This window comes from Tachypleus tridentatus, chromosome 1 (genome assembly GCF_004210375.1).
Source record: "Tachypleus tridentatus isolate NWPU-2018 chromosome 1, ASM421037v1, whole genome shotgun sequence".
NCBI classification, from domain to species: domain Eukaryota; kingdom Metazoa; phylum Arthropoda; class Merostomata; order Xiphosura; family Limulidae; genus Tachypleus; species Tachypleus tridentatus.
In genome coordinates this window covers 160740318-160753253 of record NC_134825.1, presented here as the reverse complement: position 1 = coordinate 160753253, position 12936 = coordinate 160740318, and the positions used below count along the sequence as shown (strand labels likewise).

The 12936-nt window shown below is 35.5% G+C and overlaps 1 protein-coding gene across 2 annotated transcripts in view; it reads right to left on the bottom strand.

Annotated features, from left to right (window-relative positions):
• LOC143229109 (uncharacterized) overlaps window positions 1–12015 on the bottom strand; it is an 88309-nt gene extending 76294 nt beyond the window's left edge. Inside the window, exons 1-2 of one of the 2 annotated variants that reach the window (XM_076460966.1) lie at window positions 11384–12015; window positions 5545–5633 (exon numbers count right to left, since the gene is read on the bottom strand). The gene's annotated coding sequence lies outside the window, so the exon portion shown is untranslated. The remainder of the gene's footprint in view (window positions 1–5544; window positions 5634–11383) is intronic. The other variant, XM_076460957.1, reaches the window with a different exon arrangement.
• Between the last annotated feature and the right edge of the window lie 921 nt (window positions 12016–12936).

Below are 12936 nucleotides of genomic sequence, written 5' to 3'. Positions count from 1 at the left end.
TGTAGACTATCTGCTCTGGGCGTGAACTGGTATTTAAGGTAAGAAGTTGTCTTTCAACTTGTCAATACGAATTATTACTTACAAACCAAGCATCTTCAAGAGAAATAATATTTTGAATGTTTATTCCTTTCGGCAACTTATTTGTCTATATGGCAAAGCAATAAGGTGATAATTGAAAAATTTAATGCAATGATTACAACAAGGCAAACATTAGTGTTATAATATAATGACAGTCGCCCCCACACGGTTGAGTTTGCTTTTATGAAAGTTAGCACTTGACTATCAGTTGATAACGTTGAAATGTCAATGATTTATCAATCAGCCTATGTTATATTTGGTGGTCTCATGAAATATTAACTGTAACTTTTCTAGGCTCTGTCTCAGAGAACACATTTGGATGTTTCATGTGGAGAAAACCTTCAAATAAAACCACTTAATTATAGAGGTTGTTGCAAGCTAGCTACAAATATCATTAACAGAATGTGGAACCTCTTCCAAACAAATGGTACCGTTACTCGCACACCTGGATAAGGGCGACCATCGATCGCGCAAGCAATAGCAGATTACCCGTTCCGAGATTGATTCATATGTTCGCAGTCGCAACAGACTTCAAAACACCGAGTCGCATGCCAGGCGCTCATTGAGGTGGAACGTAGTAGGAGCCAATAGCCCGCCCAGTGATCCAACGATATGTGGCACAAAATTATTTTTACAGATGCGTCGTGCATCACCTTGTAGCTATATAAAAGGGGGTAGGCTATCTTAAAGAAAATTTGGAACAAGATCCAATCCAAATTTGTCATCATGAATTGATGTAGTTGATCTTGTTATTCAGCCTAACGGATGAAAATTTCAACTCTTCTCATGCTAAGTTGGTCGAAAAATTTCTCAAAGAAAAAATGAATAAATGAACGGGGTTATTTTAACATTCACCACAGCAAGTACAGGATAAACCTTGGAAAACTATTAGGATCTCATTTAAGACATTGGAAACTCGGGATCTTATGAACATTGACTTTAAGTATGTAACATTTTTGCCATACTAATTTTTCTGCTTGTGCGACCAGACTCGTTAGTGTAGCAAAGTGACATGCAATGTAAGGATAAAAGCACCTTTACCAAACCTTCATTTACATGCGTAAGCTGAAGAACTGATTATCTATATTTCAGATTACGTGGCGGATCATCAGATGCCCGAATTGCGTAAAAAAGTAACTGAAGAGAGAGGATGAACTGACCTTATTTTTAATACTGGATTTCACATAATCATTTTTAACATGTTATAAATTCAAATTAATATATATATTTTTCGTTATAGGTATATGCAATTCACAAACTTAAGCAATTATACTTGGTGGTTGGGTGAAGGTTTACTGCAATTACTAAATTCTTAGGCCTTGCTATGCGTGCTTAAGATACACAAAAAACTCATGTGTAACATATATATGCGATATTAAAGATAAACATCTTTCTATTCACACTACAGTGAGTAAGAAACAATGATAAAAACAGTTCTAAGTTTAATATTGTCTCTGCCTCCTCTCTGAGAACGTATTATGACCATTTTGCTGAGAAATAGGCAAGAATAATGATTAATTCATTGTTTACAGTAAGAAATAAAATATGTTCCAGAAATTTGGGTCTCGTTCATAAAAATATACTTTAGATAAAAACGCCACTACATGGAATTTAAACTGCTGTTTCTTGTCCAAGTTTAACATCTTTCTCGTAAAATGCTTGTAGGACTAACATGTGTGTTTTCTTAAAGCAAAGCCACATTGGACAATCTGCTGAGTCCACCGACGGGAATCGCACCCCTGATTTTAGCGTTGTAAATCTGTAGATTTCCCGCTGTACCAGCGGGTTACAGGATTAACGTAATTACCTGTGTGGATTATTCTTAAACAAAGAAGAACTCGAGAATTAACTAATATACGGTACTTTCCTTTAGTACATTGGATTCACCACTACCAAGAAATTCTTTCTCTAAGAATTGAATTACTGGGATGAGGGATATGAGTGGGGACTGGTGAAAACGTAAAAGAATTACAATTGCAGCAATGAGTAAGCGGTAAGCTTGCGAACTTGCAACATTAAAGATTTAGGGTTCGATTTCCCGCAATGACCAATTTGTTTGTTTGTTTTGAATTTCGAGCAAAGCTACACAAGGGCTATTTCTACTAGCCGTCCCTAATTTAGCAGTGTAAGACTAGAGGAAAGGCAGCTTGTCAGTACCACCCACCGAATAGTGGGATTGACCGTCACATTATAACTCTTCCACGGCTGAAAGGGCATGCATGTTTGGTATGACGGGGATTCGAATCCGCGACCCTCAGATTACGAGCCCACAATGGACATAATGTAGATAACAAAACAGCTTTAATGGAACACTTCATGGCATGAAGAGGAACTGGACGATAGTTTAGTCTCACTGTTCATGATGATTTAGTTCTCGTCATGCGGAAACATTTTTGGAATCAGTTCTCAGTTAAACGAAAGCTCAATTTACGTGTTTGATTCTCACGTTTTGTTGTTGACAATGTCACTACAAGCTTATTGTCCTCATTAGCTTGCAAGTTGTTGCCATCTTGATTTTTAAATAAAAGCTAAAAATTCACCTGCAATAATTGGTGTATCATATCAAGCTATACACTTAAAGGGTTATCTACGGCTTTTATAACCGGCCCGGCATAGCCAAGCGTATTAAAGCGTGCGACTTGTACTCTGAGGGGCGCGGGTTCGCATCCCCGTCGCGCCAAATATGCTTGCCCTTTCAGCCGTAGGGACGTTATAATGTGACGATAAATAATTCGTTGGTAAAAGAATAGCTCAGGAGTTGTCGGTGGGTGGTGATGACTAGCTGCCTTCCCTCTTGTATTACACTGCTAAATTAGGGATGGCTAGCGTAGACAGCCCTTGAGTAGCTTTGCGCGAAATTTAAAAAAACAAAAAGTCTTCTATAACACAATCTCGCGTTTCGTAATTTAACCTTTCTTCAATAAAATAATGTGGGTTTATACAAACAGGTGAACCGTCAGAAACGCTTTCTAATTGTTTTACTTATATCCTCCCGTACACCCGGTAGCTCAGCGAGAACCTTGAGGGCTTATAATACTAAAAATATAGTTCGATATCCTCTACGGACACACTGAAGATCGTGTAACTCCGCGCTAAAAGCTCAGATATTTAAGATAAATCCACTATAAAACAACATATAAGTAAACTACTATTGTCTGCCTTTGTCATTTGTGACGTAGTGAGTGGTGGGGAGAGTTTGACTGTCATAAAAAAATAAAAATAATTCATTAAAGTTTCGTTTGGTGGTTTAGGAAATGTGTTCTAGCTTTATAACTGCACAGGAATGCGAAAAGCTTTAGCATCTATCAGGTTTTGAGTCAATAAGCAGAACAGTAGTCTACAGCAGAGGGTATGGCCAATCAAAAAAAGTGTTAGGCCTTTAATTCATAGATTCTCTTTTCTTTTTCACCTTTGGTGATAAAAAAATCTTTAACACACATATAAAATATTAGTTTTACATAAAATTAGTGCAAACATATTCACGTCTAACAAAGTGGCGTAGGTTTTGTTTCAATAACTTTTGATAACTCTTATTCTATTAATCTTTATACTTTATGATTACTTAAATTATACTTTATCAACTTTAGTGGTTAACACCATAAAGTCAAAGTGGATTAAGTTACAAACCATTAAACTAGGACATTTATCTGATGAAACAATGTATTTTACTCTTTATAAATGGATACGCATATATTTAATTAGCTATACTGTATGTTTGTTTGTGTTTTATTGTAGCAAAGCCACATCGGGCTATCTGTTGAATCCACCGAGGGGAATCGAACTCCTGATTTTAGCGTTGTAAGTCCGTAGATTTATAGCTGTACCAGTGGGGGAATAGCTATACTGATTGCCAGATTAATTTTTAATTTTGCTCTAAGCACATAGTTTGCTCTGATAGTGTTCATTATCAGGGGAGTTATTTAGTCTTAGATACAACATGCTCAACTAAAGCTGTGCAGTGCGTGCCATAGTTAAACTAGGTTATTTCAACAAAACTCTGAATTTTACAGTATTAATTTTCAATGGAATAAACTAATCGAAGTGAAAAATTCTTATGTTAATCTCTGGAGGGTTTATTCTCCAGTGGGGGTTCAATACTACAGGAAGAGTCATAAATAAAATGAGTTATGTCATAGCTCTATGAAGTGGATCCCTTCATGGCGACATCAACTGATCCTGTAGAACGATTTCATGTTGCCTCATGTATAATATACGTAATACGTGAAAAGCTACGTTTTAAAATCTAATAACTACTGATTGAAAGGGTTCGTAGAAAAATATTATATTAGTAGATTAGTAAAACATAATACTTTCTCCAAGCTAATGCTAGCAAGAGTTGTGAAAGATATAAGTTAACTGGTTTCTTAACGTTAGTGTCACGGTTCTAAAACATGCAAGACTGCAGCGTTCATAAGGTTAACTTTGGGATTATGAAATAACAGTACACGTTCATTGAAACAATTCAACAGTAATTCCTAAAACAAACAAACAAAAGTGATGAATAAATATATATGTAGTCAACCCAATCCCTTGCGTGAAAGAATACATGCAATATGGTTGCCTAGTGGGCCTTTTACAACCGTGTTATTGTCATTTCGTGTGATTAATCAATAAGGAAAACTGCATTGGGTTTGTTATTTGGAGACGAAATACAATTCAACGTAAGCAAAATTCTTCGGTTTTCGATGCAATGAGTGCATACAAAACATTAAAGCGCCTCTAACTTGGGACTTGTTCTGCTGAATACCACTATTTCTGTCATTTCATCGAGCGTATGGAAAGGGGACAGACTACTAATATATAGAAGTCCATTGTATTCTAAAGGCTAATGTTAGGGTTACAAAATATACATGTTAATTACGTCCTTAAACCTGTTTTTAACCTATAAAATATGTGTGCTTATTACATTCTTAAGCCTATTTTTGGGTTATGAATAATGCAATTCCAGGATTTTTTGAAAAGTGATAAGGAAAATAATGCAGGTTAAAGGTCAAATATTTTCAAATGATGTTTGGTGCTAATTATGATATTAAAATACATCACAAAATGTGTATAAAATAAAACAGAATAAATGAATTTGTTGTTATTTGTGTTATGTAGAAAATTAAAGGTAAGATATGATACGTTTATCGTTTTCTCATGTCAACGTTCTCTGAGGAGGTAAAATGAAACATTTAGTTGCTTAGCCATATTTTAGATATAATTATAGCATATTTATGTGCTGCACTGTACTAAAAGGTTAACACCTTTAGTTTTCCCACCTGTATTCAAGACTCACCTTGAAAAAAAAACATACAAAAACAAAACTAGAACCTCAACAACTCTGCACGTTCCTTTTCCTGGCTATGAAGAACATGCTATTTATACCTACGTGAATCACTTTCTCGCTAAAGACTCATGAACCTTTAAGCTGCTTTTTCTGTTTCTGGGTCCAGACAGTTGTTCTGAAGATGGTGACGAACTTACCTACGTCACTGGTTTCAACAGCTCCAGAAAGACTGGGAGAGGCTGAGCTTGGCGCTTGATTCTCCACTCCATAAAGTACGAGAAGTGCGCTAAATATAGACATGAAACGGAAGATGAGCTGAAAAGGAACCTTGAAGTACATGTTTTTAGATCACGCTAAGCAAGGTGGAGAATAAATAATTTGAGATCCTGATTCTATGTACAAGAATATTATTTATGATTTGATTTGTAGGAAAATCCTAAGAATTTGTGTTATAATTTACATCATTGTTTAAAAATTTTCCACAGCAAGTTCAGACTCGCTTTAAGTGTGGAAATATACATTTATATCTCAACTAAGTTTCAATTTTACATTCTTCAAAGTTTATTTTGTATGCAGTATAACTTTTGGTATACGTCACAGCTTGTTTGTTTTTACAAAAGTACACTGTGATGACATACACCGTATATCAAGTATCATAATTGTAAGGTACAACTACGTATTTTCTTTAATGTATCTGTAAGTTTGATTTATTCTAAAAATCTACGCAGTTCATCTAATAGTTTCTTGAACTGAGCTATCCGTCTTAGAGCAGAAAGCAGTGAATAACGCCCTTCAACATGGGTATCCGCAGGATGAGGTAAGAAGGGACATTTGACATTTCACAAAAAACTGCACGTATTATGACGTAAACTTGACATCGTGCTTTGGTAATTTTTATTGTAACTGTAAATTTGTGTTTGTGTTTAAGAACACATAACATATTATTTTATTCTGTTAACTTACACAGTAAAAGCTAATCCCGTACATACACGTTTTGCTCCCTCTCGCGCCCCAGTGGCTCAGCGGTATGTCTGCGGACTTATAATGCTAAAAACCGGGTTTCGATAGCCGTGGTGGGCAGAGCACAGATAGCCCATTGTGAAGCTTTGTGCTTATTTCAAAGCAACAACAACAACAATTTGCCCCCTCTCTCCCGAAAATATTTCTGTGGACACCCATGCCCATCAAAATAATTATATATCAGGTTCACATCACAAACTACTTTTAAGGCAATTGTTCTCAAACTTTTTTTTATTTTTGCAGATCACGTGATTCAATGTTCACAGTGACATCTATGCTCTAAATTCTTGCTTCTTTTCCCTAATTACATATCCTTTCCATCGATTATCTGAAGGGAAGCAATGAATCACTTGTGGTTTTGTTCCAGATCATAGATTGAGAACCATGAAATTAACCTAAGTGTTTTCGTTCATAAGAAACAACCACTGGGAATATTTGTTAATATATGTTAAAAAAGGAAAAAAATATCTTAAGTTTTACGCGAAAACAACAACAACGTGTTTGCTGGTTTCAAAAAGGAGTAAAATCAAATAATGAATTTTTGGCTTAATGGTACATAACGCATAATCTCTAGAAGAGTAATACGTAATAGATACGTCACAGTTATTATAATACATGTCATTACTCTGTTCTTTAATGACTAAAAATATTTTACACTTTTTCTGTTGGACGGAAGACCTTGATATCAAAAATAAATTTACGAGTTCTTTTTTGAAATCAAATATTCGGCAGTTTACATCAAAAAACAGAGTACTTTCTGGCTGACGTAATACAAGTAGATAAACATATAAAACAAGCAAATGTTAATGGTTAATAACAAAAAAAGATAAGTAGCAAAATGTTGGTTTATATGAATGAAGTACGAACGCACTCGTTTGCATAAAACAAACACGAATTTTCTTGTTCATCTGAAGCAAATAATTTGTTGTTGTTTTTTGTTAGTACAAACACGATGTTTCCGGTTCGTGCCAACCTAGCAGGAGCTTACTGTTCTATAAAAGAAAATAATAATAAGACAGATTTCTACCTCATTTGAGATAGGCATGAGTTTGTGATTTTATTTAAAACAAAACGAAGAGTTTCCGGTTCATGCCAACCTAGCAGGAGCTTACTGTTCTATAAAAGAAAATAATAATAAGACGGATTTCTACCTCATGTGAGATAGGCATGAGTTTGTGATTTTATTTAAAACAAAACGAAGAGTTTCCAGTTTATGTCAACCTAGAAGGAGCTTACTGTTCTGTAAAATAAAATAATAATAAGACGGATTTCTACCTCATGTGACATAGGCATGAGTTTGTGATTTTATTTAAAACAAAACGAAGAGTTTCCGGTTCATGCCAACCTAGCAGGAGCTTACTGTTCTATAAAAGAAAATAATAATAAGACGGATTTCTACCTCATGTGAGATAGGCATGAGTTTGTGATTTTATTTAAAACAAAACGAAGAGTTTCCGGTTCATGCCAACCTAGCAGGAGCTTACTGTTCTATAAAAGAAAATAATAATAAGACGGATTTCTACCTCATGTGAGATAGGCATGAGATTGTGATTTTATTTAAAACAAAATGAAGAGTTTCCGGTTCATGTCAACCTAGCAGAGGTGTATTGTTTTATAAAAAACACGGTTTTTGATTTTATATAAAAACAAACAAACATATATTTCTAATTTATATATAAAATATATAATGGTTCATGTGAAACAATCATGCATTGTTGTTGTTGTTTTTTATACAAACAAGCAAAGCATTACTCTATGGAAACAAACGTCGGCGATTTATGTAAACAAAGAGAGATTTCCTAGTTCTTATAAGAAAAAAAAAAACTTTGTTAATTTTAGAAATTAGTCATAATTGTTCATTGGTCGTCTGTTCATATTTATTACGAAGTATATGTTAGACTGCGATATAAATGTACCTTCCCACAACCACTTGGATCCCCCAAGGCCGCCAAGTTCTAATAACCTTTAAAATTTTCTGTGGCAATGAAAAAGATTAAAAACAAAACTGAATTCATGACACGATGGTCGTGAGTCACACGACTGGTTTAGGATGTCTTCCAGACGTGGGAAGAATTACAAACTGGACGCCTACCGAACAAAACGTAGTCTGGGTTGTGTAGGATGTCAGGTGGCTAGAGTTCCCACGCTTTAAGCGTAGCCTTGTTGGCAAGTGAATTTACAATAGGAATGAGTGTCACACTTATAGATTTTATTCTGATTGGATTACGTTATAAACGTGGATTGACAGATTAGACCCATTGCAGCAACAGGGATGATTGTGGTCACACTTACAGATTTTATTCTGATTGAATAACGTTATTAATAGTTTCCTACTGCAAATATTATATAGGTAGTATAACTAAGTAATTCCTACATTTACTAATCAGTTTATTCTATTAACGAAACATGTTATTGTTGGTGCTTAATGTTGAGAGGCCTTGTGACATCTGTTCTTACAATGGATAATTTATTGGATAACTCTTCAGTAGTGAGACAGTTGTTCCACATAAAACACCTGTTATGGCATCTCAAGTTACAACCTTGTTACACTTTAATGACCGTGTTATTTTAATAGAATAAGTAAAACAGTTACCCCAGATTGTCTTGTTTTGAATTTCGCGCAAAGCTACACGAGCACTATCTGCGCAGGCAGTCCGTAATTTAGCAGTGTAAGACTAGAGGGATGGCCACTAGTCATCACCACCCACTGCCAAATCTTGGACTACTGTTTTACCAACGAATAGTACGATTGACCGTCACATTATAATGCCCCCACGGCTGAAAGGTCGAGCATGTTTGGTGTGACGTGGATTCGAACACGTGACCCTCAGATTATGAGTCGAGTGCCTTAACCACCCGGCCATGCCGGACCCAGTTATCCTAGAGTAGTGAGTCTTACACTACGAACTAATAGATAGCTTTCAATAAACGAATCTCCAAAAAATCAGCCGGTATTTATCACAAGAGTGTGAGTATGTGCGGTAAATGCTAAATGTGCTATTCCAACCGTATTCACGTGTTACAGTTTCACTTATTGTATCATTGTTCGTAAACGTTTCATTTCATTTCCACCAGATGCTAAACCTGATCACAGGGGACTTTTTTTTTTTTTCTGGAAAGTGTTATAATTTATTAGCTTTCTGGATTGGATTTTCTAAAACTGGAAACCGAGTTTCTCTGTTAATAATGAGCACTCATGAAAACACGTGTATTTCATAAACTGGATTATAAATAATTAATAAATAAAATTATGAGAAAACAGCTCACTGTAAATAGCAGTCTAATCGGAACATCTTACTTAGGTGTGGAAAGACAGTAGCTAGCTGTCATTCCTTTATGTTGTACGCTCAATCCTTTTTTTAGCCTCGTTTTTTTCACACTAAAACTGTTTATTATTAGTTATCATGACTTTTTATCAATACACATCAAAAACTAAGAAAGAGACACTCGATAGTAACCAACATTAGCTTTAGGATTGCAACCCTATCATTCGGAACAGACCTACTACACTTTACGGAACCATTCAGATACTTTAAAATATATTGTGTTAATTTTTCCTCTCTAAAATACTGTTAATAACTTCATTTATAGTAACGCCATCGAATCTAGATCAACAGTTTCTTGTCATCACCCGCACGTACTCGATACAGACGTGTCAAGCATGATTAGTTACGTCAGTTCCTTATGTTAATATCACGTGACGCTAAATAATCTTTAGTTAGAAGAATTATATAAAATTTACCAAAAATGTGTTTAATAGGTGGATATCAATGACAGCCATTTAACCGTATGATTCTTTTGAAAAACTTGAGCTAGAAACTGTTACTTTAGTTTGCGTGGCTTAATAAATACTTATAAATTTGAAATAACTCAGTCTGCTTTTAAAACATGTTCAGACAAAGTGTATAAAGCTAGGATTAGAAGCTCGGGTAAACAAGTGACAATGTGAAGTAATGTCCTCTATGTTGTTGTAGGCGTGCGACTCGTAATCCGAGGGTTGCGGGTTCGCGCCCGCGTCGCGCTAAACATGCTCGCCCTCCCAGCCGTGGGGGTGTATAATGTGACGGTCAATCCCACTATTCGTTGGTAAAAGAGTAGCCCAAGAGTTGGCGGTGGGTGGTGATGACTAGCTGCCTTCCCTCTAGTCTTACACTGCTAAATTAGGGACGGCTAGCACAGATAGCCCTCGAGTAGCTTTGTGCGAAATTCCAAAACAAACAAACAAACTTTTCAACCTTTAAAAAGAAACATGAAGTAAAAAAAAAACAACCTGGCAGAGTGTAGAACCCAAAGAGACAGTATAACGCCAGGAACGGATGTAGATGCTTTGAATTCCAATGAACTGCACATTTCTCTTTGATTTTTTTATCTGCAAGCACTGAATTCAGGTTTCAACTAAAGTTAAACCAAACAGAGTAACTAACTACTTACCAGCAATAAGTTGATACCACTCAGTCACTCCGTAGCTTCAGAACAATGAAGGTTTGATACATCATTTTTTTTAACTTTGTATAAAACACAGAAATATTAAAACCTTTGCATACAATAGCCTCTTATTAATCTTACAAACATTAACACGAATGTATTAAAGTAAAAAGGTGTTTTAATCTGTTTTAATCTTGTATTTTAGAGATGTGTAAGGCCTGAGAGTCAATAACACACTTCATATTTTAAAAAACTGAAATGTCTGAGTGTTAATAAAACTCCATATTTTAAAGAGCTGGTAAACTTATGGGTTAATTAAGACTTATGTAATAACGTGGGTAGTTTAGCCTGAAAGTTTGTCTGTTCTTTACATCAAAAACCTTGTTAACATTTAATGTGTAATATCATTTTAGTTATGTTATTGTAAAGCCAATCTGAGATTGGAATTTTTTTGTAAAAGATAAAAACTACATTTTAAAATAAGTTAAGGAATTCAATTTTGGTTTTTCGCAGAAGAAACTAATGAAAGACACGAGGAACATACAAATACGATACTTGTATTTTATTTAGCTAAAACAAAACATGACTTACCGACTTCTTCTTGTCGTGTTTTTTTTACAATACACTGACATTAAGTTTGGAGCGTGCCACCATGCTTCTGGTATTCGTGATTCTCTAATGGCAGGTAAGATAACAGCCCTTGCACAGTTAAAGCAAGTAGGACCAAGAAATCTCGTTCGAGTACTGCTTTAAGTCCAGAGAGTCCAGAATTTTAAAACGTTATTTTCATGGGAATTTAGTTCACAGTTTTACTTCAATGAGAAACCACCGATTTTTACATAAACGTTTTTCAACAGTTCATTATTTGACAGATGTAACAGTAACGTTCTCCGCAGTAGTCGACGTAAAGCTAACTTATTCAAACAGTTCTGAATTTAAGGCTACCGTCAGAATATTTAGGGAAATTTCTAATCTGCTTTATATTTTATACGATCAGTCTCGCCAAAATATTCTCGTATTTATGTTTCGCCACAAACAAATTGGCTCTTCTTAAAGCGCTTCGAAATCAATGAAAAGAAACGCTTCTAACCGATGGAATGTACCAGAGCTGTAGACGTTAGAGTAGACGATTAGAGAACCGACAGCCTAGCGTCGCGCGACTGTTGTAAGTAACCTAGGCAAACTCGAGCCTATGCTTCACGTGGGTCTCAAAGCACAAGCATGTAGTGTTCGAGGATGTGAGCTAAGAAAGGAACTGGGGGCGAGGCTTGGCTGTTTTTGTGAGAATAGAATGTTCGCCGTTCCGGTAGGCTGTAATTGGCCAATTTTTGAGATTACACAAATTGTTGGAAAAAAAAACCCAACAAAACAACGACCCAACAATAAAATAGACCACTAAGAAAAATAAGAAGGATTGTTTTGTTCGTACTCGTCTAAAAGAAGGTGACTAGTGATCAAACAACTCAAAACAAGAATCAGTGTTTATCGTTTCTTGTAGCCAGTGGATATCAGCCATCCCTGGTAAGAGACAATGAATCTTTTTTTTGTTTTAAATTAACGATACTGTCGAGTGTTTCAACAAAACCTGCAAAGCGCAGTACGTTTTCCGAAGATCATTATTTCTATGTGTTTGTCTCGGCTAATTCAAGTAAGTAATAAGAAGACAGAGATGCTCGTGGAAGGACTATAGATATTTCTTACTATTTATTATCCAAGACATAGACACAAACTCTCTGTGGATAAACGTGAGTACAGACTAACAACAATTCTAAGTATGCAATCAGCAGCAATCAAAAGTAGCACAAAACGTATAGAGTTAGAGGGGGGCTTGCTGGGGCTGAAGCTACCCCAAAATGTGCCCTAGCCTCCCCTCTGAGCTCCACAACCAACCAACAAGCAGGTTCTTTATGTAAATACTACAGAATATGAAACCAGATGTAACGTGCAGATTCCAAAACATTTTTAAAGCCCATCGTAACTCCCCTTATCGAGAGGGTTGATGTTGTTATTGAATTTCTCACGTGGATACTTGAGGGCTGTCTTTATTGGCCATCTTTAATTTAGAAGTAGTAGACTAAAAGGAGAGAATCCAGAAAAATTATAATTTTTAGTTTTATAGAAATTGATGTTAATAGAAGAATTTC